The following is a 26,789-nucleotide window of genomic DNA, read 5'->3' on the forward strand; positions in this document are numbered from 1 at the left end:
ATGTCTGAGGCCAAAAAAGTCTTTTTGCAGGTCTGGGGAAGAAACTCAGGGGCATTCGACCTCCAAGATACACACCCTGCCCTTTTTTTTATTCTTTATTTTGAAACAGAGTTCACTAAGTTGCTGAGGCTGTCCGCAAACCTTGATCTTCCAGTCTCAGCCTCCCAGATGCTGGAATTACAAGCGTGCATCAGCATACCTGGCTAGTTCACATCTCTTGAGATAAAGAACTGTAATAGAAGAATATTAGATGCCAGACACTTTTTTTTTTTTTTTTTTGGTGGCACTGGGGATTGAACTCAGAAGCATTCAACTTCCAAGCTACACCCTCAGCCCAATTTTCTTTCTTTCTTTCTTCCTTTCTTTCTTTCTTTCTTTCTTTCTTTCTTTCTTTCTTTCTTTCTTTCCTTTCTTTCTTTCTTTTTTTGGTGGTACTGAGGGGGGGGGTTGTGTGGAACCCAAGGGCTTTCTACTTTCAGGCTACATACCCAGCCCTATTTTATAATTTATTTGGAAACAGGGTCTCACCAAGCTGCTGAAAGTCTAAGTAGCTGAGTCTTCAAACTTGTGCAATCTTCTTGTCTCAGCCTCCCCAGCACTGGGATTACAAGCAGTATGTGAAAGAGTGTCTCACTAGGTTGCTGAGCTTTGCTCCAGATCCTCCTGTCTCAGTCTCCCAAGCACTGTGATTACAAATGTATATCATCATACCCAGCTGGAGTGTTTTTTGTTTTTGTTTTGTGGTACTGGGGATGGAACCCAGGGGCGCTCTACCTCCAAGCTATACCCTCAGCCCTATTTTTAAATTATTATTTTTTAAACAGGGTCTAAGTTGTAGATGGCCTCACTAAGTAACTGAGGCTGGTTTTGAACCTGAAATCCTATCTCAGCCTCCCAAATACCGAGATTACAAGCATGTGCCACCATGCCTGGCCATAACCAGAACATTTTATCCTCGAAGTGACACAGCAATGGATCTAAGAAAATAACCTTAAAGGGGGACATACAGTAACATTTAATGTTTTCTACTAAACATTTATTTCTATTTCTGGTGGTGTATGCTTGTAATGCCAGTACTTGGGAGGCCGAGACAAGAAGATCATAGGTTCAAAGTCAGCCTCAGCAACTTAGTAAGACTCTCAACAATGTAGCTAGACACTGTTTTCAAAATAAAAATTGAAATTGGCCTGGGTTGAGGCTCAGAAGTTCAGAAGTAGAATACCCTTGAGTTCAGTCCCCAACACCACCACACATACACACTCACACATCCCAAATGTTTCACAAAAGCAAAGAATATAATGTTGGGGCCCACTCGGCAGGACCGAGGTGGCACCCAGGCTTGTTGCCAGCGTGGACTCAAGATGGCGCCTGGGCTTGCAGCCAAGTCACGAGGCTCACGAGGCTGGCGGTGCCCTGAGCCTGCGCAGTGAGCCCTATCAGGCGCCTTACGGATAATTAGCGACGCAACGCCTCGTGCTACCACCTGCCCGCCCAGGAGAAGGTTAAAAAGCGCGCATGCCCTAGCGGGGGGGGGGGGGGGGGAGGAGGAGAAGGAGAAGGAAGGAGAAAGAGCGAAGAGGGTTGGTGGACAGGAAGAGCAGTTTCTTGGCGGACTGCTCTGGGCTCCGAGCTGGGACGGACATGTTCACAAAGCCACCACTGTGACCGGTGTGTGCTGCAGCAGAGACGTAGAGTGCCACGGAAGAGGGTTGGTGGAGTGATGAGGGAGAGGATAGAAGATTGATGTTGTTTTTACCTGAGAGGGCGTTGAGAGAGCGTTAAAGAGGAATGGTAACTGTACAAGAACCTGGGGTAATAAAACTGCTTGAGGAAGATCGTGTAAGAGTCGTCACTGCGCGCGACAAATGGTGGCCCGTACGGGGAACTTCGCTTTGATCAGAACCTCGGCAGTCCCGGGCAGCCGGCTGGTAAGTACTCCTTTGACTCCGAAAAGGGAGGAGGAGGCTCCATTAAGGAGGATATTTTTTAGTGTAAGCAAGTTATTTCCCCGATCAAAGGGGGCTCCATTAAGGAGGATATTTTCCCCGATCAAAGGGGGCTCCATTAAGGAGGATATTTTTTAGTGTAAGCAAGTTAGAGAATCGGGCTGGTCCTGATTCGACTCCCTCTCCTAATCCGCCACCATAGATGGAAGACACCTGAGGTTAGTTGGAAAAGGCGCCTAATGTGTAAAGGATAGGTCAGAAGATTAGTTCCTAACGTAAGAGTTGTAAACTGCTGCTCGGTACCGTAGAGATGAGTTGTTTTCTTTAAGATCTTTGGGGAATTATTTCTACTTTCCCTCTTCCTTTACCTTGGTTAATGATAGTTTAGGTTGTTTTATTGATACCTGTTTTCTGACTTTCTGCTATGCTTCTATGCACCCTTGGAGACTTTGGAATTTCTGCTCTTATTGCTGTAATTGTGGCCTCTGTGGCCGTGGCAGTTATTGCAGCCACTATGAATGCTCTATCCTCACATGTGGCTGCTGGAATGGCTCAGCAAGCTCAATTATCTGGACTATATGTATAACGTATGTGCAGTATCAGAATTTCTCCCATGCAGGCAATTTGTTTCGTCAATTAAGCAAGACGCTTCTAGGAACTTGGAGCCGTGAATTTGAACACACCATGATTGAGCTATGAGCATCCATCGCTGCAATTAATTCTACCCGCGTGGAAGTCGCCGCAGTACAACAATGAATGGACTTAATACATGGAACATTGGGTTTTTTAAAAGACTGGGGTGGCATGGCGTTCTGGGCATTCTTGCTGGTGGTAGCATGATGTTTCATGGTTGGATATATCAGGCGAACTCGACAACGCGCACTGCAACAACAGCGCATATTGGTGCAAGCTCTGGCAGCCCTAGAAGCTGGCTTATCTCCCCATGTATGGCTCAGTATGCTGGATCGGTAGTCAGTGACGGGTAAGATCGTCCCCGGGACCTTTCAACCTAAGACAGGGAAACAATCATGCTATTGTTCTCCCAATGACGGGTAAGAATGGTCCTTGAGGGTCGGCAACCTAAGACAGGCACGATCCCGAGCCTTATTTTAATAAAACAAAAAGGGAGATATGTTGGGGCCCACTCGGCAGGACCGAGGTGGCACCCAGGCTTGTTGCCAGCGTGGACTCAAGATGGCGCCTGGGCTTGCAGCCAAGTCACGAGGCTCACGAGGCTGGCGGTGCCCTGAGCCTGCGCAGTGAGCCCTATCAGGCGCCTTACGGATAATTAGCGACGCAACGCCTCGTGCTACCACCTGCCCGCCCAGGAGAAGGTTAAAAAGCGCGCATGCCCTAGCGGGGGGGGGGGGGGGGAGGAGGAGAAGGAGAAGGAAGGAGAAAGAGCGAAGAGGGTTGGTGGACAGGAAGAGCAGTTTCTTGGCGGACTGCTCTGGGCTCCGAGCTGGGACGGACATGTTCACAAAGCCACCACTGTGACCGGTGTGTGCTGCAGCAGAGACGTAGAGTGCCACGGAAGAGGGTTGGTGGAGTGATGAGGGAGAGGATAGAAGATTGATGTTGTTTTTACCTGAGAGGGCGTTGAGAGAGCGTTAAAGAGGAATGGTAACTGTACAAGAACCTGGGGTAATAAAACTGCTTGAGGAAGATCGTGTAAGAGTCGTCACTGCGCACGACAATATAACTTTTATTATTTTATCTAAATCCAATCTCTTAAGTTTCTAAACACGAACACACACACACACACACACACACACACACACACACACACACACACACACACACAGTGGCCAGGCGTAGTGGCGCATGCTTGTAATCTCAGCATTCAGAAGGCTGAGACAGGAGGATCTTGGTTTGCTGCCAGCCTCAGCCTCAGCTACTTAGTGAGGCCCTCTACAACTCAGTGAGACCTGGTTTCAAAATAAAGAATAAAAAAAAAAAAAAAATGGGACTGGGGGTGTAACTTGGGAGGTAGAATGCCCCTGGGTTCCATCCCCAGTACCGCAAAAAAAAAAAAAAAAAAAAAAAAGTGACAAAATTTATTTATTCATTTATTTTGCGGGTCTGGGGAAGGAACCCAGGACATTAGACCTCTGAGCTACAGCCCCTGCTCTATTTTTTTATTCTTTATTTTGAAACCGGTCTCACTGAGTTGCAGAGGGCCTCACTAAGTAGCTGAGGCTGTCCGTGAACCGCAATCCTCTGGTCTCAGCCTCCCGAATGCCGGGATTAACAAGCATGTGCCACCATGCCTGGCTAATTTTTTTAATCTTTATTTTGAAAAAGGGTCTCACTAAGTTACGGAGGGTCTCACTAAGTAGCTAAGGCTGTCCGTGAACTGGTATCCTCCTGTCTCAGCCTTCTGAATGCTGGAATTACAAATGTACGCCACCACACCCGACTCCCAGACCTGTTTTTTTTTTTTTTTTTTTTTTTTTTGCGGGTCTGGGGATGGAACCCATTCAACCTCCAAGCTACACCCCCTGCCCTATTTTTTATTCTTTATTTTGAAACCGGGTCTCACTGAGTTGCGGAGGGCCTCACTAAGTAGCTGAGGCTGTCTGCGAAGCGTGATCCTCCGGTCTCAGCCTCCCAAATGCTGGGATTATAAGTGTGCACCACCACGCCCGGCTCAGACCTGTTTTTTATTATTTGACACAGGGTCTAAATTGTGGAGGGCCTAAATAGCTGAGGCGTGCACTACCAGGCCCGGTAATGCTTATACTCTTAACATTCTTAGATAATGTAGATTTGGGGGGAGTTGGGCATTTAACCCAGGGACATTCTATCTCTATACCACTTCCCTGCCCTTTTTATTTTTTATTTTGAAATAGAGTTTTACTAATTGCTAAAGGTTAAAAGTCTCACTACGTTGCTGAGGCTGACCTAAAAACCTATGATCCTCTTAGCCTTTCAAGTACTGGGATTACAGGCATGCACTACCATACTTTATTTTTTATTTTCAAACAGGGTCTAACTAAATTGCTGAGACTGCCCTCCAGTCTGCGATCCTTCTATGCCAGCCATCCAAGTACTGGGACTGCAGCCATACACCACCATGACCAGCTTAAAAATTATTTTTAAGGAACAGGGTCTCTCTTATGTTGCCACTCTGATCCTAAATTCCTTAGTCTCAACTGATCTCCCTGCCTCCGTCTCCCAATCAATTGGAACTATAGGCATCCTGATTTTACATTAACATAAAAATATATACTAAAGCATTTTTGTAATCAACCCATAAACAATTACAAGCAAATCGGGGAAACATGGACACAACAATACTGTTTGTTCACTCCTTTTTGTTTTCAGGAAGGTCAATGTCATCTAAACAAGGCATTGCAAAGCCATGTTTTCTTTTCTTTTCTTTTTTTTTTTTCTGTACTAGGGATGGAATCCAGAGGTATTCTACCTCTGAGTTATACCCCCAGTCCTAATTTTTATTCTTTATTTTGAAACAAGCTTTCACTAAGTTGCAGAGGGCCTCACCAAGTAACTGAGGCTGGATGTGAACCCATGATCCTCCTGTCTCAGCCTCTCAAGCATTGGGATTATGAGTACCACAACACATGGTTTAGGAATAGGATTTTTTTTTTAGGGGGGCTGGTCTGGGGATAGAACCCAGGAAGCATTCTATCTCTGAGCTATACCCCCAGCCCTATTTTTTATTCTTTATTTTGAAACGGGGTCTAAGTTGTGGAGGGCCTAAGTAGCTGAGGCTGTCCGTGAACCATGATCCTCCTGTCTCAGCTTCCTGAATGCTGGGATTACAAGTATATGCCACCTTGCCCAGCTAGGAACAGGATATTTTTATTTTATTTATTTTTTATTTTTTACTGGGGTTCCTGGAAGCCCTTCTACCTCCAGGATACACTCCCACGGGATACAGTGCCAAAACAATTTTTTCTTAACTTTTTTATGTGGAAACAGGGTCTCTTAAGCCAGGGAGGCTGGCTCCGAACCAGCGCAATCCTCCTGTCTCCGCCTCCCAAGCACAGGGATTACAAGCATGTGCCACCATGCCCGGCTGGAACAGGATATTTTTAAATATCCAAGCTTTTTTTTTTTATTTCTTCTTCTTCCTCCTCCTCCTCCTCCTCCTCCTCCTCCTCCTCCTCCTCCTCCTCCTCCTCCTTCTTCTTCTTCTTCACAGGATCAAAGTCAGCCTCAGCAACTTAGTGAGACCCTGTTTCAAAAATAAAAATATAGGGCGAAGGGTGTAGCTCAGAGATAGAATGTCCCTGGTTCAATCCCCAGTACCGCAAAAAAAAAAAAAGAAAAAAAAAAGAAAAAAAGAAAGAAAGAAAGAAAGAAAGAAAGAATAGTTAGACTTTAAAGCCAGGATCCAGGATCAGGGTAAGAACAGAGAACCCAGAAACTAGGAAATCCTTGCTCAACAGTGACCCCTGCTGCTTAAAGATACCAAACCCTAAATACGGTATTAAAAGTCTCATCTATATTATTCAAGCTTTTCAAATGATATACAAAAGACAATTACCAACTTTTAGCTAGAACATGACTGTGTGCAAAGAAGGCTATATTTTCCTTGCAGCTAGAAATCGCTTGTTGGTAAGTCCTGGCCACTGGGATGTAAAAAAAAGGCGATGCATTCAATTTCAGGACAGTCCTTAGAGAGGGCATGCCACTCCTTTCCTCGACTGTAATGCTTAAGACTGTAGTCAGGAGGCTGACTACATGACTGATTACATGACTGTAATCATGAGGCTGAAAGCCACAGTTTTGTTTTGTGATACTAGGGATGGAACCCAGGGGCATTCGACCTCCAAGCTGAACCTCAAGCCTTCTTTGAGATAGGGTCTCACTAGGATGTGGAGGGCCTCTCAAAGTAGCTAAGGCTAGCCTCAAACCTGTGATTCCTCTTGTCTCAGCCTCCTAAGTACTGGGATTATAAGCGTGCATCACCAAGCCCGGCACAATCATTATTTTGATTTTTTTTTTTTTTTTGGTGTGTGTGGTACTGGAGATTGAAACTAGGGGTATCATACCCCTGAACTACACCCCAGCCCTATTTTTTATTCTTTATTTTGAAACAGGGTCTCACTAACTTCAGAGTGCCTTATTAAGTAGCTGATGCTGGCTGAGAACCTGCAATCCTCCTGTTTCAGCCTCCCAAGTGCTGGGATTACAAGCGTGCACCACCATGCCCAGCTTTATTTTTATTTTAAAAGATATCTCTTGTTTTGCATGAAGAGTTCTAAAGGTTGTTCAACACCTTGAATGTTCACAACACTACTGAACTATGCACTCAAAATAGTTAAAATAGCCAAGTATGGTAGTGCACACCAGTAGTCCCAATACATGGGGACTAGGAGACAGAAGGACTGCAGGTTCAAGGACAGCTTCAACAATATAGTGAGACTCTAAGGAACCTAGCAAGATTCTATTTCAAAATAAATATAAAAGCTGGGCGTGGTGACGCATGCTTGTAATCCCCATGCTTGGGAGGCTGAGACAGGAGGATTGCACAGGTTTGAAGCCAGCCTCAGTTACTTAGGCTCTCAGCAACTTAGTGAGACCCTGTTTCCAAATAAAGTATAAAGTAGTTCTGAGAGTACAGCCTGGAGGTAGAAAGCCCCTGGGTTCCACCCCCATTACCAACCAACCAACCAACCAACCAACCAACCAACCAACAATAAAGCCATGTGTGGTGGTGAATGCTTGTAATCCCAGCATTTGAGAGGACGAGACTAGAGGATCGTGGTTCTCAGATAGCCTCAGCTACTTAGGTCCTCCGCAACTTAGTGAGACCCTGTTTCAAATTAAATAATAAAAAATAGGGTAGGGGGAATAGCTTGGAGGTTGAATGGCCCTGGGTTCCATCCCTAGACCTGCAAAAATAAATAAATAAATAAATAAATAAATAAATAAATAAATAAATAAATAAATAAAATGAAAAAAGGGTCAGATGTGGTGGTGCATACCTGTAATCCCAAGCACTTAGGAGGCTGAGACAGGAGGATTAAAGGTTCAAGGCTAGCCTCAGCATTTGGGAAGCTGAGACAGGACAGCCTCAGCTACTTAGGCCCTTTACAACTCAGTGAGACCCTGTTTCTAAATAAAGAATAAAAAAAAAAAAATTGGGCTGGGAGTGTAGACTGGAGTTAGAATGCCCCTGGGTTCCATCCCCAGTACCTAAAAAAAAAAAAAAAAAAAAAAAGAGGAAAGTGGAGTGTGGTCTCAGCAACCTACTGAGGTCCTCTGCAACTTAGTGAGACCCTGTTTTAAAATAAAAATAAAAGCCAACCATAGTGGCACATACTTGCAATCCCAGTCCTTGGGAGACAGGAGGATAGCAGGTTTGCAGCCAGCTTCATCTACTTAGTGAGGCCTTCTGCAACTTAGTGAGAGCCAATTTCAAAATAAAGAATAAAAAAATAGAACTAGGGGTGTCACTCAGAGGTAGAATGCCACTGGGTTCCATCCCCACTACTGAAAAAAAAAAAAACTTGTTTGACACCCTCAGTTGTATCGAAACCCCTTGTTTTGTGGGGGAATTCCTGATAATACAAGAAGAATAAAAAGATCCAGGATTGTGGTGCATACCTGTAATCCCAGTATTTGGGAGGACAGCCCCAGGACTCAAGAAGACTCTCAGAAACCAGTGAGACCCTATCTCAAATAAAAAAATAAAATAGGGCTAGGGTATATTTCGGCGGTACAGTGCTCCTGGGTTCAATCCACAGTATCATGAAATAAAATTAAAATTAAATAAGGCTGGGGATGTAGTTCAGAGATAGAATCCCAGTGGGTTTATTTTTTTGGTGGTACTGGAGTTCCTGGAAGCCCTTCTACCTCCGGGCTACACTCCCAGACCTTTTTTTTTTTTTTTGTATTTTTATTTGGAAACAGGGTCTCTTAGGCCAGAGAGGCTGGCTTTGAACCTGCGCAATCCTCCTGTCTCTGCCTCCCGAACTCGGAGATTACAAGTGTGTGCCACCACGCCTGGCTAAGAATTCTTTACATCTGGATTGGGCCCTTTATCCAATGATTTTATTATATCTGCAAATACTTCCATTTTGTGTGTTGTATCCTGTATTTCCCCACAACTTCATCCGAGGATTTTGGGGGAACCCTGGGCTACTTTACCCTGACCATCCTTTTCCATTTTTTTTATCTTTTTTTTTTTTCCTTTTCCCTTTTGCGGTACTGGGGATAGAACCCAGGGACATTCTATCTCCAAGTACACCCTCAGCCCTATTTTTTATTCTTCATTTTCAAACAGGGTCTCACTAAGTTGCAAATGGCCTCACAAAATAGCTGAGGCTGTCCTGACTGTGACTCTCCTGTCTTGGTCTCTCAAATGCTGGGATTACAAGCATGTGCCACCACGCCCATCTTATCTTTTATTTTGAGATAGGGTCTTCATAAATTGCTGAGGCTGGCATCAAGCTTACAATCCTCCTGCCTCAGTATCTCAGGTTGCTAGTTATTACAAGTATGTACCATGGAGCTTGGCAATGTTTTCGTGTGTGTGCGCACACGTTTTATTGGGGACTGAACCCAAGGTTCTACCTCTGACCTATATACCCAGCCCCTTTCTTGTTTTGATACACTGCTGACAGTCTTGCTGAGGTGCCCACACTGGTCTTAAACCTGCATTCCTACTTAGTCTCCCAAGTACTGGGAATATGGGCATGCAGCCCAGCTATATTTTCTATTTCTTCTTTTTTTTTTTTTTGTGGTTCTAGAGATTGAACCTAGGGGCATTCTACCTCCAAGCTACATCACCAGCCCTATTTTTTATCCTTTATTTTTAAAATGGTCTCACTAAATTGCAGAGGGCCTCACAAAGTTGCTGAAGCTGGCCTTAAATCTGAGATTTTCCTGTTTCAACCTCCCAAGTATTGGGATTACGGGCATGTACCACAACACCCGTCTTATATGTATGTCTTTATGTCAGTAATTCATTGACATGATTACTGTAATTTTACAATTTTGAAATCATGAAATTTAAGATCCTCTTTGATATTTTTTTCTAAATCATTCGAGATATCCTGAGACCTTGTATATACATCTAAATTTTGGAACCAGCCAGGTGTGGTGGTGCATCCTAGTAATCTTGTTTCCAAATAAAAAATAAAAAATTAGACTGGGGTAGTATAGCTTGGAGGTAGAATACCTCTAGGTTCAATCCCCAGAACAAAATAAAATAAAATAAAATAAAATAGCCTCTGGGTTCTACCCCCAGTACCATCAAAATAAAAAAATAAAAATAAAATAAAAATTTGAAAGCAGCTTATTTTTTCAAAAATACTTTTATTGCTGCACTGCAGTCACACATCAGAGTGAGATTCAAAGTGATATAAACATACATGCCCACATCATTTGCATCATCTTATTGAGAACTTGCATAGAACAAAATGGTGGAAGAAAGGAAAATTCGCATTTGCATTGGTGGCACACTCCATGCTCGGCTCCAACTATTATTTATTTTTGTGGTACTGGGGATTGAACTCAGGGCCATTCTACCTCTGAGCTATATCTCCATGCCTATTTTATTTTGAAATAGGATCTCATTGAGTTGCATAAGGCTTCCAAAGTTGCTGAGGCTGGCTTCAAACTTGCAATTCTCCTGTCTCGGCCTCCAAATACTGGGATTACACACATGCGACACCACACCCAGCTTTTGTTTTAAATAGATTACTTTCTACTGTGTCATTTAAACACACACACATTTCTTTAAGTTATTTTCTTCATGGTTGCTCTAACAATTACAGTGTGTACCTTTCTACAATCTATTCAATTACAGTATGTATCTTAATTTGCCACAACCTAGTTTAGATTACTAATTTAATTCCTGTAAAATATGGAAATGGCTACAACAGAACTCTGCTTCTTTTCTTTTTGCTATTATACATTACAAGTTTATCTCATAAACAAAATATTATAATTTTTAAATATTGTCGTATGAGAATGTTAACTCACTTAACATAATAAAAGAACAGTTTATTTATAGTCTTTTATATTTACCTCTGTAATTAACATTTACAGTGTTTTTGCTTCAAGTTACCATCTGGTACCATATCCTTTCAGTTTCAAAAGTCTTTTAATAGTTCATGTAAGGCAGATCTGCTAACAACAAATTGTCTCATGGCTTGGCCATTGGGAATGTTTTTATTTTGCCTCAGTATTTGAATAACAGTGTATTAGGGTTCTCCAGAGAAATATAGCTAAAAGAAGTGTACATGTGCAAGTAGGGGGAGAGAGGGGAGAACAAGAAGGAAAAGGAGGAGGAGGAATTTATTCTTGGATTGGTTTATGGAAAGCCAAAAGCCCAGGAGCTCTGACGTCCAAGGGTTCAAGAGAAGTCAGATGCCTTAATTCAAGGAGAGATCTTCCTTTTGTTTTTATGTGTGCATATATGTGTGATACAGTACTGGGGACTGAGCCCAAGAACACTCAATACCTCCAAACTACAACTCCAACCCTTTCAATTTTTTCTTTATTTTGAAACATGATCTCACTAAATTGTGAAGGCTGGACTCTATCCTGCAAACCTCTTATCTCGGCCTACCAAGTGACCAGGATTATAGGAGTATGCCACCATGCCCAATGAGAATTTTCCTTTTTTTCACCATTTTTTTGTATGTAAGTTCTCAATTAGATGATGCAGACTCACACAGGGTAGATTTTGAGTCTACTGATTCATATGTTAGTCTATTGCATTCCTTTTTTTTTTTTTTTTTGAAATACTAGGAAATGAACTCAGGGACATTCTATGTCTGAGCTACAGCCCAGCCCTATTTTTATTAAGCTACACTCCCAGCCCTATTTTTATTCTTTATTTTGAAACACGGTCTCACTAAATTGTGGTGGGCCTCAATAAATTGCTGAGGCGGGCTTCAAACCTGCGACCTTCCTGCCTGCACCTTCCTAAGTACTGGGATTACAGGTGTGCACCACCATGTCTTGCTTTTATTCTTTTTTTGAAATGGGGCTCACTAAATTGTGGAGGGCCTTAATAGCTGAGGCTGGCCACCAACCTGTGATCCTCTTATCTCAGCCTCTCAAGCACTGGGATTACAAGTGCCTGCCACCTCATCCAGCTAGCCTATAGCATTTCAATAGGTGTTATAGAAATATCTATGAAAAAAAGAATCTTTTTGGTAGTACTAGGGATTGAATCCCCTGTGGATTGTTCCACCTCTAAACTATCCCCCTAGTACTATTTTTTTTTTTTTTGAAACAGGGTCTTGCTAAAATGCTCATGCTGCTAGGCGTGGTGATGCATGCCTTATTTACTCCTTAGTGAGGCCCTCTGCAATTCAAATGAGAGACCCTGTTTCAAAATACAGAATAATATGGGGGTGTAGCTTGGAGGTAGAATACCCCTAGGTTGCATCTCCAGTATCACAATAAATAAATAAAATAAATAAAATGCTCAGGCTGTCCTCAAACCTGTGATCCTCCTGTCTCAGCCTCAAGTACTCAGAAATAATTTTTTTTTTTTTTTTTTTTTTTGGTGGTACTGGGGTTCCTAGAAACCCTTCTACCTCCGGGCTACACTCCCGGTACCTATTTTTATACTTTTTTATTCAGAAACAGGGTCTGTTAAGCCAGCGCGGCTGGCTTCTAACCTGTGGGATCCTCCTATCTCCGCCTCCCAAGCGCGGGGATTACAAGCATGTGCCACCATGCCCGGCTTATTCTTTACTTATTATTTATTTTGAGGGTCTGGGGATGGAACCCAGAGGCATTCGACCTCTGAGCTATACCCCCTGCCATACTGTTATTCTTTATTTTGAAACAGGGCCTCACTGAGTTGCAGAGGGCCTCACTAAGTAGCTGAGGCTGTCCACGAACCGCAATCCTCTGGTCTCAGCCTCCCAAATGCTGGGATTATAAGCCTGCGCCACCATGCCTGGCTTTTATTCTTTATTTTGAAACAGGGTCTCAATGAGTTGCAATGGGCCTCATTAAGTAGCTGAGACTGTCTATGAACTGTGATCCTCCCTTCTGTCTCAGCCTCCCAAATACTGGGATTACAATTGTGCACCACCATACCTGGATTGATTGATTGATTGATTGATTGGTACTGGGGATTGAACCAAGGGGCATTCTACCTCTGAGCTACACCCACAGCCGTTTTTATTCTCTCTCTCTCTCTCTCTCTCTCTCTCTCTCTCTCTCTCTCTCTCTTTTTTTTTTTGGTGGTACTGGGGTTCCTGGAAGCCTTTCTACCTCCGGGGTATACTCCCAGACCTATTTTATATTTTTATTTGGAAACGTTCTCTTAAACCAGCGCGGCTGACTTCGAACCTGCACAATCCTCCGGTTTCCGCCTCCCAAGCATGGGTATTACAAGCGTGCGCCACCACACCCAGTGTTTTATTCTTTATTTTAAAACAAAGTCTTAGCCAGGCCTGTGGCACACACTTGTAATCTCAGTACTTGGGAGGCTGAGACCAGAGGATCACAGGTGTAAAGCTAGCGCTGATAAGCAGGGACGCTCTCAGAAACCTAATGACAGCCTGTTTCCAAATAAAGAAATAAAACTGGTCGGAGGCATCGCTTAGAGGTAATGCCTCTAGGTTCAATCCCTAGTACCACAAAATAATAAATAAAACAGGGTCTCACTAAATTGCAGAGGGCTGAGGCTGGCCTTGAACCTGAGACCTTTCTGTCTCAGTCTCCCAAGTACTGGAATTACAGGCATGCGCACCTTGCTTGGTTCTAAGAGTTCTTTTAAAAGCCATTTTTTATAAGAAATTCATATGACAAACAATTTCCAAGTGTATAATTTAGTGGCATTTAGTGCAATCATATATTTGTGCAACTACCACCTGTTTTTAGTTTGAAAACTTTCTCATCCCCTCAGAATGCTCTCTATCCATCAAGAAATCACGGCTGGGCTCTGCTACCCCATGCCAAAGGCAACTACGAATCTGCTTGCTTTATATGGATTTTCCTATTCTGGATATTTCACATAAATGGAACAATTCAGCATGAGACCTTTTATGTTTGGTTTCTCGCTCCCTCTTTTGGCGGGGAGAGGAGTACTGGGTATTGAACCCAGAGGAATTTTATCTCCAAGCTATACCTCCAGCTTTATTTTTACAAGATCTCAGTAGGTTGTTGAGAGTCTCTAAATTGCTGAGATTAGTCTTGAACCTGCAATCCTCCTGTTTCAGCTTCCTGAGGACTGGGATTACAAGCACACATGAGCCCCCATACCTGGCTCATCTTCCTTTTTATAATGGTTTTGAGGTTTATTTCCCTGTACAGTGATTCAGTACTTCGCTTTTTTTTTTTTTTTTTTTTTGGTGGTATTGGGGTTGGAACCCAGGGGTCTTCTACCTCCAGGCTACATTCCCAGACCTATTTTATATTTTATTTGGAAACTGGGTCTAAATTGCTGAGAGATTCACTAAGTAGCTGAGGCTGGTGCCGAACCCATGTGATTCTCCTATCTCAGCCTTCTACGTACTGGGGTTACAAGCATGCGCCACCATGACCGGTTTCACTCACTTTTATGGTTAAATATAATATTCCATTATATATATACAGCATTTGTTTACCCATTCATAGTCAACAGACACCTGTATTGTTTAGACCCTTTGACTATTGTGAATATTGCTGCTCTGAAATATACACATTTTAAATTCATTTGGTACAGATCCAGGAATGGAATTATAGTCATACAATATTTAGTGTGTTCTGGGGATGCTGGGGATTGATCCCAGGGGACATTCTACCTCCAAGCTATACTCACAGGCCTTTTTATTTTTTGAAACAGGTATTGCTAGGTTGAAGAGTCTTGCTAGATATGCTCTCTACTAAGTGTTTTGAGGATAAATCACATGTTCCTTTCTTTCTTTCTTTCTTTCTTTCTTTCTTTCTTTCTTTCTTTCTTTCTTTCTTTCTTTCTTTCTACTGGGAATGGGTCCTTCCCTCCCCCCCCCTCCCCTCCTTCCTTCCTGGAACCCAGGGGCATTCTACCTCCAAGCTACACCCTTAGCCCTATTTTTTTTTTTAAATTCTGTATTTTGAAACAAGGTCTCACTAAGTTGCAGAAGGCCCCACTAGTAGCTGAGGCTGTCTGTAAACCATGATCCTTCTGTCTCAGCCTCCCAAATGCTGGGATTACAAGCATGTGCCACCCTGGTTTTTTTTTTTTTTTTTTTTTTTTTTTTGTCTTAACACTGAAAATCTGACATTTTAGGAAATATAACAACTCTGTATTCTGATTGCTGCCCTCCATCAGGACAGCTGATAATTTTTTGTTGTTAATTTGCATGCTTAGTGACTTGCCTGGGCTAATTATCTAGAGTCAGTCTCCAATGCAGCATAACTAATGTTATCTTTGGTCAACTGTTTTGCTGTTGTTCTTGTTTTTAATTTTACTCTTGGCTTCCTAGAGGCTACCCCTGGGTCAAAAATGCCTGTTGGTCAGAGACTTAGAAATTGGGCTTTAACAACCAGAGACAATAAAGCTTTCCTTCTTTGCCACTATGTGTGGGTTGGGAATTCCTCAAAGTTTAAGCAGTTTACAAATCTGTTCCAGATTTTATTTTCTTCTAGGCTTTCTTATGTCTTTGTCTATATACAATGCCTCACATTCAGCTAGCTAGCTACAGCCATTTACAGTTTACCTAGGGTGTGTCCAAGCTGTCCAGACCACCAAGAACACATGGGTATCAAGTTCCACTACTGGTTGTCCCATATCCTAGATCTTGCTTTGGGCGAATGCGTGTGTGTATGTGAGCACGCGTACGTGCATGTGTGTGTACGTGCATGTGTGTGTGTGAGCGTGTGTGTTACTAGGGATTGAAACCAGGGGCATTCTACACCCCAGCCTTTTCTGTTTTTGTCTTGAAACAAGGTCTCTTTAGGTTGCTGAGAGTCTAAGTTTCCGAGATTGGTCTTGAACCTGTGAGATTCCTGTCTTAGCCTCCAAGAACTGGGATTATAGGCATTAGCCACTGCACCCAGTTTGGTATTCAATTTCTATCGATTCAGCTGGTCTGTTGTTTGCCTCAAAAATGATCACAACCAGCCGGGTATGGTGGCGCACGCTTGTAATCCCAGCATTCAGGAGGCTGAGACTGGAGGATCGCGGTTCGTGGACAGCCTCAGCTACTTAGCGAGGCCCTCTGCAACTCAGTGAGACCTGGTTTCAAAATAAAGAATAAAAAATAGGGCAGGGGGTGTAGCTCAGAGGTCTAATGCCCCTGGGTTCCATCCCCAGAACCCCTCCCCTCAATAAAAGATCACCACCTCAGACTAGCTGTGACATTGGCCTTCTCCGTTTGTCTGCCATGGAAAGCTCTACTGAGTCCAATAACGTCAAGGGATATGAAGTTTTTGTGCAGCCTTCATTGCTCCCTTTGGCAGCACAACTACTGGTTTTCATGGCATATTCTGCTCTGGAAGCAAGAATGATGGGAGCAATCCTAAGTAAAAACATTCTGACAGACTCCCACTGACTTTCACCATTCTTACCAGAGGTCCAGGAGTTTCTGTCCTACAAACATTTCTCAAATGTCTGATCAATTACCAAAGTTTTAAAATAGATTTCTATTTTTATTTATTTATTTATTTATTTATTTATTTATTTATTTATTTATTTATTATTTATTTATTTTGTGGTACTGGAGTTGAACCCAGGGGCATTCTACCTCCAAAATATACCCTCAGTCCTATTTTTTATTCTTTTTTTTTTTTTTTTTTTTTTGTCCTGGCGATGGAACCCAGGGCATTCTACCTCTGAGCTACATCCTCAGTCTACTCTGAGACTGAGACAAGAGGATCACGGTTCAAGGACAGCCTCAGCTATTCAGGCCCTCTGCAACTTAGTGAGACCTTGTTTCACAATAAAAAATAGGACTGAGGGTGTAGCTTGGGAGGTAGAATGTCCCTGGGTTCCATCCCCAGTACTGGAAGACAAAAAACAAACAAACAAAAACAAACAAACAAACAAAAAAAAACAACAAGAAAAAAGAAAAGAGGTATAATTCAGAGGCAGAAACCCCTGGGTTCAATCTCCAGTACCAAGACCATCATTATTATACTTCACATTCTGTCTCAAACCAGTCTCAAAATAAGAAATACTCTTAGGATAAATATCTGATCAAAGGAGTGTCTGTAAATTTCTTTTAAGACCTCACCTCATTGATCCCCTCAGCTAGACAAATGGGCTTAAGAATTTATGACACAGTAGCCTGACAGGACCCAAAATAGAAAGATGTTTGTCTTAAAATTAGTTATAGTATAGTTTTGAGGACCAAGTCAGAGTCATAGAAAATTCAAAACATTTTCAAGGAAATTATACCAGTAAAAGGAATGTCTCAGAAGGCAGAGTCAGAAGCCACAGAGAACAATGGTTTAGAGAACCATTCATAGGGAGCAGAAGTAAACCTCAAGTACAGAACAGTTCCTGTTTCTGGAGTAGGTGACCCCAACATGTGCCCAGCTGGTTTACATAACTAATGTGGACTAACAACTGCTATATGCCTCCCTCTCCTCTCCTTTTTAAAGTGGGAATGACTACTGTCAATATTTATTTTTGGGGGGTACTGGGGATGGAACCCAGGAGCATTCTACCTCTGAGCCACACACCCCCGGCTCTCTATTATCAATATTCCATGCCTGTGACACTGAGGTAAAATAGGTAAAATAAAGATAGGTGTAGAGGTCGAATGTTCCTGGGTTCCATCCCCAGACCTGGGGGGGGGGGGGAATAAAAATAGGTGTAAAGGAGACAAAAGGGGAAGAAAAAGACTAGCTATAAATCTAAAAGCCCAAGAGCCTGGCATGGTAGTGCATGCTTGTAATCTCAGCATTTGGGAGGCTGGCAGAGGAGGATCAAGGTTCACGGACAGCCTCAGCTACATATATAGTGAGGATCTTTGCACTCAGTGAGACCCTGTTTCGAAATAAAGAATAAAAAATAGGGCTTGGGTATTGCTTGGAGGTAGAATGCCCCTGGGTTCCATCCCCAGTACAACAACAACAAAAAAAATCTAAAAGTCCAATGATCAGACTTACTACCCATACCATTTTTCCTCTGTTGGTCACTCCAAAATTTCTGAGAAATCTACAAATCTAATGAGTGACTGTAAATTGATTCATTTATTAAATTTGCCTCATTTTGATTAAAGCTTATGTGCATCCTTCACCTACACAATGTATTTTCAGATTATATAAAACAAGATATATATATATATTTTTAGAAACTGAGAACATAGGCACATTACAAACATTATTTAGATACAATATATATATATATATATATATATATATATACACACACATATATTTATTTATTTTGTGGTACTGGGGGTGGAACCCAGGGGCTTTTCTACCTCTGGGCTATACTACCAGTCCTATTTTATTCTTTATTTTGAAACAGGGTCTCACTAAGTTGCTGAGAGCCTCACTAACTAGCTGAGATGGCTTTGAACCTGTGCTATCCTCCTGTCTCAGCCTCCCAGTAGATACAAATATATTTAGATACAAAAAAATCCTGGAAAGGAGCAGACCACTATAAATGTTTTGTGCTCTATGATCAAAGAACTGAGTTCGCTGGGAGTGGCAACACACACTTGTAATCCCAGTATTTGGGAGGTTGAAACAGGAGGATCATTGGTTCATAGCCAGCCTCAGTAACATGAAGCCCTCCATAATTTAGTGAGAACTTGTTCCAGAATAAAAAATAAAATAGGAAGCCAGGCATGATGGTACACCCTTGTAATCCAAGTACTGGGGAGGTCTAGAGAGAATTGCTGATTTACAGCCAGCCCCCAGCTACTTAGTGAGGCCCTCTATCTCTGACCTACACCCCCAGCTCTACTTTTTATTCTGTATTTTGAAACTGGATCTCACTAAGTTTCAGTAGACCTCCTGAAGTAACTGAGGCTGGCTGTAAACCTGCAATCCTCCTGTCTCAGCCTCCCAAATAGTGGGATTATAAACGTGGGCCACAGTGCCTAGCTTATTTTTTTTTTTTAATTAAGAAACAGGGCCTCACTCAGTTGGGAAGGCTGGCCTTGAACCTGTGACCCTTTTATCTAAGTTTCCCAAATACTGAGATTACAGCATGCATCACCATGCCCAGCTACTTTTGTTTTTCTTGAGGACTCAAAAAATATGATTCAGTAGATCATGTAGGACCCAAAGAGAGCTCAATGGATTCTGGGACCCAAGAATATTTGGGTGCCAAAATGTACATCAAGTCTAGGGATGCCTGACCTCTAATGCAAATACTGTGTGGTCTGCAGATGAACTCTTGAGAGCTCAACCCACAGGGTCACTTTCACCTCCATGGCTGGGAATCCCTCTAAGAGAAAAAGGCTGTAGTTTCCCTTTTCTGCTCCTAATAACATTCCTCTCCAATTTTTTTTAATTTTTATTTTTGTGGCACTGGGGATGTAACCCAGGGGCATTCCACCTCCAAGCTATACCCCAACCCTATGTTATTTTTTTTATTTTGAAACAGGGTCTCACAGAGTTGCAGAGGGCCTCACTAAGTAGCTGAAGCTGGCCGTGAACCTGTGAGCCTCCTGTCTCAGTCTCCCAATAACTGGGATTACAAGCATGCACCATCATGTCTGGCTTCCCAAAAAAATTTTAAATAAAATTGGCTTACAGAACAAAGACTTATTTCATCAAAATAATCTTGTGTCTGTTTTCCTTGTTAGACCTTGGATGACTGATGGACAAATAGATCCCTGGCTGGATGCTTCTATGGATTTACTTTGGCATGCCAGGAAGCATGACTCCAAGTTAGCCTTGGAACAAAACCTCCCCCATAAGTCAATTTCTTCCTCACCTTTAATGTAATAAAAATTATTGACAGCCCATTCAAGATGTGCTTCAAGCCAGGTGTGGGCCTAAGCTTGTAACTGCAGTACTTGGGAGGCTGAGACAGGAAGATTTCAGGTTCCTGGCTGGCCTCAGTTTAGTGAGGTCCTTGGCAACTTAGTGAGACCCTGTTCAAAATGAAGAATAAAAAATAGGGCTGGGGGTGTATCTCGGAGGTAGAATGCCCCCAGGTTTGATCCCCAGTTCCGAAAAAAAAAAAAAAAAAGATGTGCTTCAGATTTGAGATTGCCTGTATTATTTGCTCTGAGAAGTATATATTCGCCTTTTAATTCTTTCTTTCTTTTTTTCTTTCTTCCATTTTGTGTATGTGGTACTGGGGATTGAACCCATGAACATTCTACCTCCAAGCTACATCCCCATGGTACTAAGGATTGGACCCAAGGGCATTCTACCTTCTAGCTACTACCCCCCAGCCCTATTTTTTTTTAATTCTTTATTTTGAAACAGCGTCTCACTAAGTTGCTGAGGCTGACTTTGAACTGGGATTACAGGAGTGTGCCACCAAACCTGGCATCCAATATTTATTGTAAAGTGAGACTGGTGATGGGGAAAGACTATTTAAAAAGTCACGCTGTACTTTCAGTCTATGTTGGAACTAAAGTAAACCCATCTAATAATGGGAAACATAAATTTTGTCTTTCTTCACATTTCCTGGCATAGAACTCCTAAAATCCTTGGAATCTCTGAAGTAACTTTTTCTTTTTTTTGGTGCTAAGGATTGAATCCAGAGACATTCTACTCCAAGCTACACCCTAACCCTATTTAATTTTTATTTTGAAATGGTATGTGAGGTTGATGAGTCTCACTACTTGCTAAGGCTGTCCTTGAACCTGCTATCTTGTCTCAGCCTCCCAAATACTAGGATTACAGGTGGCTAACTGTCTTTTTCAAGACTAAAAGGTTGACTTCAAGGCTGACACCTGCTAGTGACTTGAGGATGGGGGCTGGTCACTGAAAACATCAAGGGTAGATTAGAGGATTAGGACTTTCAACACCACACCCCAGCCTCTGGGTGAAGGGCAGGGATAGAAATTAAGTTGAGCCTTGGCACCTAGATGCATTTCTGTAATTCCAGCTATCTGGGAGGCTAAGGTAGGAGGAACTAAATTTTAAGGCCAGCATGAGCACTATAGTAAGACTATATCTCCCCTCTCCCAAAAAAAAGAGAGAAAATTGACAACCAATGGCCAAGGATTTAATCAGTCATGCATGTTGTAATGAAGGCTTCATAAACCTGCAAAAGTAAAGGGTTTGGACAGTTTTGGCAGGACCCTCCAAGACAGTATGAAAGCTCTTCACCCCTTTTCTCATACCTTGCTCTAGGCATTTCTTCATCTTTATCTTTTTGTAATATACTTTATAATAAAAGAGTAAATGTTAATGTTCCCCTGAGTTCTGTGAACTGCTCAAATAAATGAATTGAACCTGAGGAGGGCCTTATGAAAACTGGATTATAGCCAGTTTGCCATAAACAGGTAAAAGAACCTGAATTTGCAACTGACATCTGAAGAATTTGGGAGGACGAGAACAGTCTTGGAACTGACCCCAAGACTGTGGGATCTGAAGCTATCTCCAGGTAGACAGTATCAGAACTGAATTACAGGACACCCAGTGATGACTGATTACTTGTTGGTAGGGAGAAATCCCCACACCTTCCGAGGTCACAGAAGTCTTTAAGCCAGGCATGGTGGCACATGCTTGTAATCCCAGTACTTGAGAGGCTGAGACAGGAGGATAGCAGGTTCACAGCTAGCCGCAGCTACTTAGTGAGACCCTGTTTCAAAATAAGAAATTAAGTGAGGTTGGGAGTATAACTTGGAGGTGGAATGCCTTTGGGTTACAGCCCCAGAATAAAAAAAGAAAAAAAAAAAAGTCCTCTTTCGTATTGATTTATATGGTGTGAGTGCAGAAGTAGTTTATTTTTCTACACAATCCACTTATCAGATCACAGCTTAGAAACATTGCTTAAGCAAAATAAAACCAGATTCTAATAAAAAAAAAAGTAAGAAAAACTAGTCCATTATTCTAAAAACTACTCTAGCAAACTATTCTTTTTTTTTTTGGTGGTACTGGGGATGAAACCCAAGGGCATTCTACCTCCGAGCTACACCCCCAGCCCTCTCTTTTATTCTTTATTTTGAAATAGGGTCTCACTGAGTTACAAAGGGCCTCACTAAGTAGCTGAGGCTGTCTGCAAACCATAATCCTCCTGTCTCAGCCTCCCAAATACTGGGATTGCAAGCATGTACCACCACACCTGGCTGCAAACTATTCTTAATGAAAAATTTATTTTACTTACAGGTAACCCAGACCAGTCAGTATTAAGAGTTCTTCTACATTCTTTATAATCATGTGTTTATAAATTAAACTATATACATAGCCATAAAATATCTTCTGTGACAATGTCCCTTTACAATAATTTTGTTGCTCCTTATTTATTTTTCCATTAGGGAATGGTGGTGCGCACCTGTCATTACCAGAATTTGGGAGGCGAAAACAGGAAGATACAACATTTGAGGCCAGCCTCAGAAACTTTTTGAGGCCCACACCAATTTAGTGAGACCCTGATTCAAAAATAAAAAATAAGACCCAGGCATAGTGGCTCACAGCTGTAATCCCAACACTTCAGATGCTGAGATAAGACAATCACAGGTTCACTGTCCTCAGCAACTCAGTGAGACTCTGTTTCAAAATTAAAAAAAAAAATAGGGCTGGGAGGTAGAATGCCCTTAAGTTCAATATAAGTACCTCATACATTAAAATAAAAAATTAATTAATTAAAAATAAAAGAGGTCTGGAAGTGAATTTCAGAGGTAGAATGCCCATGGGTTCAATTCCCAGTTACTTACACACACACACACACACACACACACACACACACACACACACACACACAGAATGTGGTGTGATTTTTCAAGGCCTTAAAATACACTAAAGCTTAACCAGGCATGATAGTGCATGCTTGTAATCCCAGCGCTTGGGAGGCTGAGACAGGAGGATCGCACAGGTTCGAAGCCAACCTCAGCTACTTAGTGAGGCTCTCAGCAACTTAGTGAGACCCTGTTTCCAAATAAAGTATAAAATAGGTCTGGGAGTAAAGCCCGGAGGTAGAAAAGCCCCTGGATTCCACCCCCAGTACCACAAAAAAAAGAAACACTAAAACTTTTTTTTATACCCTCTTGGATCATTCCTGCTGCCATGTAAGGAAGCCCAGTCCAAACTTCTGAATGATGAGACATCACATCAAGCAAGAGACACAGCTGATAGCAACACTAACACAAGATCTCTGACTGTAATAAAGGCCCCCGCAAACACTTGAGTACCAGACAAGTCACAAGATGACTGCCGTCTCCTAAGTGAACCTTTAAGAGATGAGCAAGCCAGACATGGTGGTGCACGCTTGTAAACCCAGAATTCGGGAGGCTGAGACTAGAGGATCATAGTTCGCGGACAGCCTCAGCTACTCAGTGAGGCCCTCTGCAACTTAGTGAGATCCTGTTTCAAAATAAAGAATAAAAAGTAGGGCAGGGGGTGTAGCTTGGAGATCAAATGCACCTGGGTTCCATCCCCAGATCCGAAAAAAAAAAAAAAAAGCAGAAGTGCCACGCTCACGCTGAGTAATTGTTTTAAGCCACTAAATTATAGGTCTTAAGGTTAAAGGGTTGCTAGACAGCAAATGCTACAAAAACAGGTTGTACACATATAAAAGTTTATGACTCATTATCTTAATTTTATTATTTAAACAAAAATTGTTACATACAAAAGTAGCTCGTGTAGACTGAATCTTCTGGGTAACAGGACATTTTTAGTGAGAGTAATAATTTTTGTGTATGTGGTGCTAAGGATGGAACCCAGATGAAGCTTTCTACTGGGCTATACTCCCAGACCTATTTTATATTTTATTTGGAAACAGGGTCTCAATAAGCTGCTGAGAGCCTCACTAAGTAGCTGAGGCTGGTTTCGAACCCGTGAGATCCTCCTGTCTCAGCCTCCCAAGTGGTGGGATTACAAGCATGCACCACCACACCTGGCTTAAGTAAGAATTTTTATAAAACAAATACAGAATTGAAGCTGCAGAAAAAAAATTAATATTTTTTTCCTATAAGCAGTTTTCACTGATTATGCCATTCCCTCTCTCTCAGCCAACACCAGATGTTTTTCCAACTGGCTGCTTTTCTTGCCAGAATCTAAAAGGAAAAACATTTTTTGTATGGCTAAATAAATCTAAAAGAAAATAAGTTTATAATTTCTCCACCCAACATCTTTTCCTTAGTAGATATAATTGCTTTTTAGAAGCAAACTAAATGCCAGTGTATTACCATGTCATGACTAAAATTTCTCCTAAGAAAGACATTGCTATATAAAAACACCAAAGAAAGAATACGTTTAGAAAACAAATGTGTTACTTAATATGTCAAACTTTCTTCTTGACTCAATATTCTGAGTTTTCTTTTATTCCGAGTTGTTTTGTTTGCTTGACCAAAATCTACATCTAATACCTATGTCTAGCCGGGCGTGGTGGCGCACGCTTGTAATCCCCGCGCTTGGGAGGCGGAGACAGGAGGATCGCGCAGGTTCGAAGCCAGCCGTGCTGGCGTAAGAGACCCTGTTTCAAAAATATAAAATAGGTCTGGGAAAAATATAAAATAGGTCTGGGAGTGTAGCCCGGAGGAAGAAGGGCTTCCAGGAACCCCAGTACCACCAAAAAAAAAAAAAAAAAAAAAAAAAAAATAATAATACCTATGTCTATTTTTTGCTCTCAGGCCAGAATAAAGTATCTATACATTTTTACTGTGTTTTCTATTGAGCATTTAATCTATTTATTTGGCTTTAATCAACCTTGCCAACATTCTAGGTTCCTAGAACCTAGATTTCAAGAACTACTGGAAGCTGGGTGTTGTAGCGCATGCCTGCAATAGCAATTTAGCGAGATCTTCAGCAACTTAGCAAGACCCTGTCACAAAGTAAAATATGAGACAGGGCCAGGAACGGTGGCATATACCTGTAATTCTAATACTTCAGAGGCTGAGATAGGAGGATCGCAGGTTAGAGGACAGCCTCACCATGTAGTGAAACTTATCAACCTAGGGAGACTGTGTTTCAAAATAAAAATAAAATAGGGCTAGGGGTGTAGCTCAGAGGTGCTATGCCCCTGGACTCAATTCTGAGTACCACAAAAAATAAAATAAAATAGGGCTGGGGGTGTAGCTCAGTGGCAGAATGCCGCTGGATTCAATCCCCAGGACCAAAAAGCAAAAACTTCTCCTAGAAAAAAATTTATTTTTTTTTTGTGGTACTGGGGCTGGAATCCAGGGGCTTTCTACCATTGAGCTATACTCCCAGACCTATTTTATATTTTTTATTTGAAAACAACGTCTAAGTTGCTGAGAGCCTCACTCAGTAGCTGAGGCTGGCTTCGAACCTGTGTGATCCTCCTGTTTTAGCCTCCCAAGTACTGGGATTACAAGTGTGCGCCACCACGCCTGGCTTCCTACAAATTTCTGATTGGATCTCAGAGGTTGAACAGGCTCAATTCTGAAAATTTTCCATTCCCTACAAAATTATTTCTTCTTTATTTTGTGTGTAAGAGTGTGTGGAGAGGTCCTGGGAATTGAACCCAGGGGTGGTCTGTCTCTGAGGTATACCCTGACCCAGTTTACTTTGAAACAGGCTCTTACTAAGTTACCTTGCGCTTGTTTCAAACTTGTGATTCTCCTGTCTCAGTCTTCTAATTACTGGGATTACAGGTCTGCACCCCACAGACAGCCCTATAAAACTTCTTTTGAAGTTATTACTAAAAGGAAAGAGCTAGAAATTCAAAGTGGCAATGTACCTGGAGTCTACCTCTTTCCACATCTAGTCCTACCCCATTTACACATACACAAAAGAACTAGGTAGACAATGCAAGAAAACAAGAGGATTTGAGGAAGAATTAGCAAACATTTAAACCATCCCCAGATTCCAAAATGTCAGAGGGGCTGATAAATCAAGGCAAAGTGGTTTTAGTTCCTTTTGTATAAATTATAGTACATATAACAGAAATTGAAAACTGACAAGCACAAAAATAAATAAATAAATAAGCAATGAAACACGCCATATAAGCCAAGCGTGGTGGCTCACCCTTGTAATCCCAGCACTTGGGAGGCTGAGAAAGGAGGATTGCACAGGTGTTTTTTTTTTTTTTTTTTTTTGTAGTGGGGATTAAAACCAGAGACATTCTACCTTCAAGCTACACCCTCAACCTTTTTCTTTTCTTTGTGGTACTGGGGTTGGAATCTGGGGGCTTTTCTACCTCCGGGCTATATTTCCAGACCTATTTTATACTTTATTTGGAAACAGGGTCTCACTAAATTGCTTAGAGTCTCACTAAGTAGCTGAGGCTGGCTTCGAACCTGTGTGATCCTCCTGTCTCAGCCTCCCAAGTGGTCTTAGCCTCCCAAATGTTGGGATTACAAGTAAGCACCACTACACCCAGCTTTATTCTTTAAAACAGGGTCTCACGCCGGACAGGGTGGCGCACGCTTGTAATCTCCGCGCTTGGGAGGCAGAGACAGGAAGATCGCGCAGGTTCGAAGCCAGCCGTGCTGGCTTAAGAGACCCTGTTTCCAAACAAAAATATAAAAAATAGGTCTGTGAGTGTAGCCCGGAGGTAGAAGGGCTTCCAGGAACCCCAGTACCATAAAAAAAAAAGTTTCCAAATAAAATAAAAATAAAAGTAGGTCTGGGAGTGTAGCCGGAGGTAGAAGGGTTCCATCCCCATTACCACCAAAAACAAAAACAAAAACAGGGTCTAATTTGCGAAGGGCCTAAGTACCTGAGCTTGCTGCAGCGAACCTGTGATCCTCCTGTCTCAGCCACTCAAGTATTGGGATTACAAGCGTGCCCCACCTCGCCTGGCTTGGAGCCATTTTCTTACTGTAGAGGATGACCATACATCTCTCACTTGTTTGCTAGCATTCTGGAGCTAGGTGAAGAAAGGAGAAA

At 42.1% G+C, this 26,789-nt stretch overlaps 1 protein-coding gene across 4 annotated transcripts in view; it reads right to left on the reverse strand.

Moving 5' to 3' along the window:
- FBXL20 (F-box and leucine rich repeat protein 20) overlaps window positions 1-26,789 on the reverse strand; it is a gene marked incomplete at both ends in the record, with an annotated part of 102,115 nt that overhangs the window by 60,385 nt on the left and 14,941 nt on the right. The window lies entirely within an intron of this gene.

This window comes from Muscardinus avellanarius (genome assembly GCF_963383645.1).
Source record: "Muscardinus avellanarius genome assembly, chromosome: 16".
In the NCBI taxonomy this organism is placed as follows: Eukaryota; Metazoa; Chordata; class Mammalia; order Rodentia; family Gliridae; genus Muscardinus; species Muscardinus avellanarius.